Source organism: Salmo salar, chromosome ssa15 (genome assembly GCF_905237065.1).
Source record: "Salmo salar chromosome ssa15, Ssal_v3.1, whole genome shotgun sequence".
Lineage (NCBI taxonomy): Eukaryota > Metazoa > Chordata > Actinopteri > Salmoniformes > Salmonidae > Salmo > Salmo salar.
In genome coordinates, this window is record NC_059456.1 from 42,848,381 (window position 1) to 42,857,060 (window position 8,680).

The 8,680-nt window shown below is 42.5% G+C and overlaps 1 protein-coding gene across 1 annotated transcript in view; it reads right to left on the reverse strand.

Annotated features, from left to right (window-relative positions):
* Positions 1-8,680, reverse strand: part of LOC106571468 (protein dispatched homolog 1) — a 78,413-nt gene extending 69,733 nt beyond the window's left edge. Inside the window, exon 1 of the mRNA XM_014144607.2 lies at positions 8,553-8,680. The gene's annotated coding sequence lies outside the window, so the exon portion shown is untranslated. The remainder of the gene's footprint in view (positions 1-8,552) is intronic.

Sequence of the window (8,680 nt, forward strand, 5' to 3'; positions counted from 1 at the left end):
TTTCCGTAGTGATTCCCCATCAGTTCTCCTACACAAAAAAAGACTAAACTCCACATAAGAGATACAACTTCACGTGGTTTATCCATGCCACGTTTTAGTATGAAATCGCTACAGGGAGATGAGAAGTGGCAATGTGTTTGACTCAAGTGGGAGCAGGGTCTAGATCCGCCCGTCTCTCTCCTTCTCATCTAGATGAGAGTCACTCACTGATATGAGCTGTAGATGGAAAGTGTGCAGTCAAGCCTTTAGTGGCACCAACCAGTCAGTTTCACCCATGTCAGATGGAAGATGTCTTGAGATGTCTTGAGCCAAACTAGATCAACTAGGAATAGCCTCAAAAACTGGAGACATTGACTATTTGCAAAAATAACCCCAAAGATCTCTCCAATTCTACAAATGAACATGAAGGGGAATTGGGCTTCTGAAAATGACATTTCAAATGACCGTAAGAAAGCTCTATGGCGCGTCCTGAGAGTGCTGATAGCTCCAGATCACCACCACAGGACTGGTGCATATTCAGCAGTACGTCTGAAATGAGGCCATAAACAGCTGTTAGAGCCAGATGTCCGGTCCAGTTGTTCAACGGTGGCAGGGGTGGAAGAGGGTTTGGAAAGATACCCTTCCGAGATGCTCCTCCTATACGGACAGACACTCCAGAGAGAGAAACAGTAACAGTCTATCTGTGTTCTGTGCTGGAGTTGGCCAGGCATACTAGACTCGAGGAATTTACAATCAAGGCCATAGTCCACACAGCAGTCCACAAAAGGGAGCAGTTGTCTGTTGTGAGGACGAGCCATTCCAAAGCCCTGACCGCTCCGTTTAACTATTAGCGTTTCACCAGGATATTTTAGTTAATGAAACCTCTTTATTGACCAATTAAATAGATAAGCAGATACAAAACAAAACTTTTGGTCTTACAAATCTTCAAAAGAAGTGGCTCTAGTGATTTACTCTCCCTCTCTTAATTTCAACATGTATTCATTGATTAGGCTACAGGCATTTTAATATGGTTGACATTACAGTGGCATTCCACAATAAGACACAAGCCATCTTCAATCATCTAAAAAAATAAATAACTATCCTTACAGATACTTCATTATTTTGGGTCACATTTTTCTTCTGAGCACCTGGACACAAAGCAGAATTTTAAGCCCAAGGGCAGTAAATAGGTCACGGTTCCCTGAAGACTAGGCCTACCTCCTGCATCTAGGAAACTTCAACCACCCCTCCCTATCCACCAGCCAGGATGTGCTCCCCTCCTCTCACGTTAACAGTCCCTACGACCAGTCAGGAGTATATCTCTGAGTTTATGCCTTTTTCAGATTATTGTTTGAGTCCACACAGCAGTCCACAAAAGACCTCAGGCCTGATCCCGTTTTTATACCCACATTTTTATTTTGTTGGTTCAGTTAACTTGGTGTTCATGAGGAAAAGTAAACATTTATTGATTGATGATGCCATTGCCAAAAATATTTACAAGCTGGGCAAATTATTGCCCCCCCCCAAGAAATATGAAATCATACTGGGGGTTCTCCTTCTACCACAGCTTAGACAAACTCTCTGTTGTTGAGTCAGCATGACTGCCCCCTTGTGGGCATAGTGGAAAACGCCTCAATTCTGTGTGGATTTCCTCACCTGAGACTGATCTACTCTAAGTTTATCATTTTGAACAAACTATTTTTTTAAGGAGTAAAATACAAACATACTCCATTAGACTAAACAATAGAAACTGTTGTGAAGACTGAGCCTAATTTAGGGCGTCTGACTGGCCTGTTTGTATTCATGTGAAACATGCAAGGGGGAGTGTTTTAGACGTATTAAAGGTTCTCAGACCATGGCAGAATGTAATCTCTGTGTTCTGGCCTTCAGTTCTGACAGCATATGATCTCATATGATCTCATTCCACTGGTCTCTGGAATCACTGATAAAAACACAACATTTGCAAAATAGAGTTCTAATCAGTGGAATATTATGAGATTCTCTGCGTTCTTTAACCTCAAACATATATAACAGAAACACTACAATACATAGGTTAGTGACATGAGTGGATAAGGGAAACATCTCTAGAAGAAAAGGGATCAGCATTCCTCTTAAGATGATATAAGTTCAACTGCAAAGACAACATGTTATGTAAAGCATTGAACTGTATCACAGCCGTTTATTAAACAGTAGGGGTTTAAGAATTCAATGTTGACCATTTGAGAAACACAAAATCACATCATCATTTAATGGCATGCAGAATCCACTCATGTTTTGTTTCTCAACTGATGCTGGCTATTGCCTTTCCAGTTCTTTCAGAGACCGAAGTGGAGACAATAGCAGGCATAGCCAAAAACCCAGCATTCAGACTTACGTTCAGAGCAGGAGGTGACGTTCTGCCACAAGGGAAATTAAGCCTACCAAATTCTGTTTTCTCAACTGCTGGTCTGTCATGTAATGGGCTGGCCATTCTCATCCCAACAACTTTATCTAGAGGGGGTGAAAAATGTGGTCATCCAGCAGCCCCTCATCCAGCAGCCCCTCATCCAGCAGCCCCTCATCCAGCAGCCGTGTTGGGAACTGGATAGTGTGTAACCCCAGGAGGAAGACCCCCCATCTGTAGAATTTACTCCCGTAGTAAATTGTGAGGCATCTGTGCTTGGGCAAACAGACCTACAGGGGCTCCCTGTGCCTCAGATTCAGGGATTCTCCTTTAGTGATGTGGAGAGCAAGGAGAAGCCACCTGGCTGTACTAGAACCATCCCACTGCCCTAGGCCCTAGGGGGACAGGGGCCACAGAGCAAGGCTCATGTCTCAATGTCTGCATCAAAAAAAAACTGCATCTTCCTTCTCCCTGGTTTCGTGTAGGCTAACCACTCACACAATATAAAAGCCGGCTTTCTGGTTCTCTCTGTTGTGGAAGCATTATTTTACAAAGTTAGGCCAGACTAATGTGTATGAATCAGAATTCTATAGGTCTAACAAAGATTTAGATAAAAACCCAGTTTCAATGTTATTGAAGTATATCTTGTACCTGGAGATTGTTACATTTGTGAAAGAGCTGGCAAAAAGATGTGATATTACTATGCCCTACAAGTCTCTCTTCTCTGACTCAGTCTCTCAAGCACTAGGCCTAATTACCCAATTAGAACAGCAAACACTCAGCTAGGGAGGTGCTGGTTATTTCCATGTTCATAATGTTAAGTAGGCATTAGAAATGGATCATTGAGTTAATGCTTAAGAAACACTTCCACCAACAAACTACAGTGTGGGGCACCCAACTACAAGTGCCCTACAATTAGCATAGCCAAGCTGTGTTTACACTAGTATAGCCCCCTAGAACTAATAGATATACCAGAACTGAGCTGACCCTCACAGCCAGACCCATTCTTTTGTGATTTATGTTCTGTTTGTAATAAAGCTGGATGAGGCGGCATTACATTAAATCAAGAGTTTCACCCTTCCTTCTTTACGTCTCATAGCACGAGCCCAAAAAAGGTACTTTTGGAGGCATTGGGTGTGTGCGTCAAAGGAGTCTATTTAAATTAGTGCTCCTTCCAAGAGTTTTCCTTGCAAAGAGTCGGAAGCAAGGGGCACTTTTAGGTAGTGGTGGCAATAGAGAGCAATAGTAATGGAGTATTTGTGTAGGCACTAACTCCGTCATGGCTCATTGGCCAAAGCCTATGGGGAAATGAATGGGGGTTTTGGATAAACGCAGAAAATAAGGTATGTGGTAAACACAGGCTTAGGAGATCTTATACGTTTTGTTCTATAATCTTCATCAGCTAACATAACTTTTGTGAATTTATGTAATCAAAACAAGCACAAAGGCTTCAGAATTCATACATATTAACTAACTGATTATCTCAGAGAGCAAAACGTATTAGATCTCCTAAGCCTGTTTTTCAGCATTTATCCCAAAACCCTATTCTTTCCCCATTCATTTCCCCCCATACGAAATGCCGAACAAACCAGAGGTAACTCATTTCCGTTTTTTAGGACTACAAGCCGGCGAGCTCTATTTATGAGGAAACCAACAAAGAACAAGAATAACGACTTGAAGCCGAGCTCGTGGGTGAATTCATTTTGAAATTGGAACTCCCTCACCATTTCACACCCTACATGCAGGTGTTCAAATAAATGGCTGGAGCGAAAGTGATGTCACTGCTTTATGACAACGCAAGATCAAAGACCAATTACAAACCACATTTAAAACATTTCAGATAAAACAGCCGACACGAGACGTTGCAAAACCAGACCGTTCAGAATAAACAAACTTTGTTCTAAAACTGTCACGTCTCATCTTAGAAAAACCCAACTAAAAATCATTGACATAGGCTATAAAGCCTACATTGGTTAAAAGGTAGAATCCTTAGTTGCTACATCCATTTTTGGATTTATAAAATAATGATATATAGGCCTACCAATTGATTTAAAAAATATATATATTTACACTGAACAAAAATATAAATGCAACAATCAAAAAAAGTGTTGGTCCCACGTTTCATGAGCTGAATTGTTTAGATGCACAAAAAGCTTATCTCTCACATTTTGTGCACAAATTTGTTTACATCCCTGTTAGTGAACATTTCTCCTTTGCCAAGATAATCCATCCACCTGACAGGTGTGGCATATCAAGACACTGATTAAACAGCTTGATCATTACAGAGGTGGACCTTGTGCTGGGGACAATAAAAGGCCACTCTAAAATGTGCACAGATGTCTCAAGTGTTGATGGGAGTGTGCAATTGGTATGCTGACTGCAGGAATGTCCACAACAGCTGTTGCTGAGGAATTTTATGTTCATTTCTCTACCATAAGCCGCCACCCAAGTCTTTTTGGAGAATTTAGCAGTACGTCCAACCGGCCTCACAACGTGTATGGCGTCGTGTGGGCAAGAGGTTTGCTGATGTCAACATTGTGAACTGAGTGCCCCATGGTGGCCGTTGGGTTATGGTATGAGCAGGCATAAGCTACAGACAACGAACACAATTGCATTTTATCGATGGCAATTTTAATGCACAGAGACACCACGACGAGATCCTGAGGCCCATTGTCATGCCATTCATCTGCCGCCATCACCTCGTGTTTCAGCATGATAATGCACAGCCCCATATCACAAGGATCTGAAGACAATTCCTGGAAGCTGAAAATGTCCCAGTTCTTCCATGGCCTGCCTACTCACATTGTGTTGAAAGTCCCAAATTGTTTGCATAGTCAACTTACACACAGCTGTGACACACACACACACTTATCCCACCAGACACGCCACCAGGGGCTTTTCATAGTCCCCAAATCCAGAACAAATTCAAGAAAGCGTACAGTATTATATAGAGCCCTTATTGCATGGAACTTCCTTCCATCTCATATTGCTCAAATAAACAGCAAACCTGGTTTAAAAAAAACAGATAAAGTAACACCTCATGGCACAACGCCTCTCCCCTATTTGACCTAGATAGTTTGTGTGTATGCATTGATATCTAGGCTACATGTGACTTTTTAAAAATGTATGTAGTTCTGTGCTTGAGCTGTTCTTGTCTAATGATGTTCTGTATCATGTTTTGAGTGGACACCAGGAAGAGTAGCTGCTGCTTTTGCAACAGCTAATGGGGATCCTAATATAATACCAAATACCCATTGACCATTTGTAGGATGCTCTGGATTGACGTGTGTTCCAGTTCCCGCCAATATCCAGCAACTTTGCACAGCTATTGAAGAGGAGTGGGACAACATTCCACAGGCCACAATCAACAGCCTGATCAACTCTATGCGAAGGAGCTGTGTCAAGCTGCATGAGGCAAATGGTGGTCACACAGATACTGACTGGTTTTCTGATCCACAGTCCTACCTTATTTAAGGTATCTGTGACCAACAGATGCATATCTGTATTCCCAGTCATGTGAAATCCATAGAGTAGGGCATAATGGATGCATTTAATTTCACTGATTTCCTTATATGACCTGTAACTCAGTAAAATCATTGAAATTGTTGCATGTTGCGTTTATATTTTTGTTCAGTATAACTTGTAAATGCCTCAAGAGCTTAGTTCAACTGTTGTACCCCATCAGAACCCCAAAAATAAGCTTATTTTACTCCAGTGTTTGGAAACGAAAGTAAATATAAACAAACACTGTACAACCTCAAAACATGGTTGCAACTATAATATTGATATAATGGATGGTCAGTCCTTGCATCCATAGCTCTGTCTATGAATTTGAGCGTGGTTAAATTGAGGCTGATCCCTCAGCTTTTTACCGAAACAGAGGTGGGGGTGTCAACTTGTTATTGTTTCAATTAGCCTAAGGATTCTAGCTTTAACTGTGTTTTATGGTATTTCCATACCATGTATTCCTGACAACATCCAGCACATAATTGTACAAAAATGGCAGTGGAATTCTTGGCATCATATCCACCTTTGCCAAGTCTACATTCTAGCCACTTGTGGAGACAGTGTCTAATGCAATAGGCTATATCAATCTAACCCATGACAAATTGGCTAGTTAGCTTTTTGTGGTATCAATGAGCGATCATTTTTTGTCAAATTTGGTCAACCAAAATATAATTGCTAATGGAATAGAAGTTCCATAATAGTTAGGTTGTCATGAATGCATTGATATAAGTGGACACACGTGGTATTTCGGCAACTTTGAAAAAACGACTTTATATTGGAGTTGTGTCTTGTCAGAGTCATCATGGATATAACCCGTTTTAGCATGGACATTGCCATTAAGGGCTTCCACCATTTTAAAGTAGTCAACTGGGTGGGGACCTTACCTGTCACCCTAGACCCACTTCAGTTTGCTTACCTCCCCAATAGAGCCACATACGATGTAATCGCCATCACACTGCACACCGCTCTATCCCACCTGGACAAGAGGAATACCTATGTAATAATGCTGTTCATTGACTATAGCTCACGCTGTGCAACTGGGTCCTGGACTTCCTGGCGGACCGCCCCCAGGTGGTGAAGTTAGGAAACAACACCTCCACTTCACTGATCCTCAACACTGAGGCTCTACAAGGGTGCACGCTCAGCCCCCTCCTGTTCTCCCTGTTCACCCATGACTGCATGGCCAAGCACGTCTCCAACTCAATCAAGTTTGCAGACGACAACGGTAGTAGGCTTGATTACCAACAATGACGAGACAGCCTACAGGGAGGAGGTGAGGGCTCTGACAGTGTGGTGCCAGGAAAATAACCTCTCACGCAACATCAACAAAACAGATGATCGTGGACTTCAGGAAACAGCAGAGGGAGCACCCCTATCCACATCGATGGGACCGCAGTGGAGAAGGTGGAAAGCATCAAGTTCATCAGCATACACATCACTGACAAACTGAAATGGTCCACCCATACAGACGGTGAGGTGAAGAAGGCGCAACAGCGCCTCTTCAACCTCAGGAGGCTGAAGTAATTTGGCTTGGCACCTAAAACCCTTACAAACTTTTACAGATGCACAATTGAGAGCATCCTGTCGGGCTGTATCACCACCTGGTACAGCAACTGCACCGCCCGCAACCGCAGGGCTCTCCAGAGGGTGGTGCGGTCTGCACAACGCATCACCGGGGGCAAACTACCTGCCCGCCCAGGACACCTACAGCAACCGATGCCACAGGAAGGCCAAAAAGATCATCAAGGACAACAACCACCCAAGCCACTGCCTGTTCACCCCGCTATCATCCGGAAGGCGAGGACAATACAGGTGCGTCAAAGCTGGGACCACATCAAAGCTGGGACTGAGAGCATGAAAAACATCTACTATCTCAAGGCCATCAGACTGTTAAATAGCCATCCCTAGCACATTAGAGGCTGCTGCCCTATATAGATAGACTTCAAAATCACTAGTCACTAATGTTGACATATTTTGAATTACTCATCTCATATGTATATACTATATCTTAGTCTATGCCGCTCTGACATTGCTCGTCCATATATGTATATATCCTTAATTCCATTCCTTTATGTAGACTTGTGTGTTGGGTATGTTGTTAAATTGTTAGATATTACTTGTTAGATATTACTGCACTGTCGGAGCTAGAAACACAAGCATTTCGCTACACCCACAATAACATCTGCTAAACACGTTTATGTGACCAACACAATTTGATTGCCTTGAATTGGAAGCAATCAGCCAACGAAGAAGAAAATTGACAACTTTAAAATGGGGATGGCCTCTGACGCTTCCCATGCTGTCACAGACACTACGATGGCACAGATACATAGATGAGTCCTATCTATCTCTATGGCGCTTTCTGCCCTCTAATTGGCTAGAATGGTCCTACCTGATCTCGCCTCCCTTTTGATGCCATGTATTTTCATTGTTAGAGCGGTCACTTGACTGTCTTGTCAATATAATCTAGCATCCCATGCGAACACATTGATGATTTTTTTCACAGTAGGTAACTAACGCAAGCTAGCAAAGGTTACATGTACACATAGCTAGCAATGGCAAGCTAAGCTAGCAAGACTAGGAGGGGCAATGAATGTAATTAGTTGTTGCAGTATATTTTGCTAGCAGTCATAACACAGGGATTATTTATAACAAAAGAGTAAAAGCATGTATGGTTTCTTACTTTAGTTCATCCCGACAAAGATGGGTGCTTGCCTGAGTGTAGTTAGTCAATCAAATAGCAGTGTGTGGAAAAACTAGCACCAAGCACTATGTGTAAACGATGCGCCTCTAACTTCCGGTAGGCAGCGT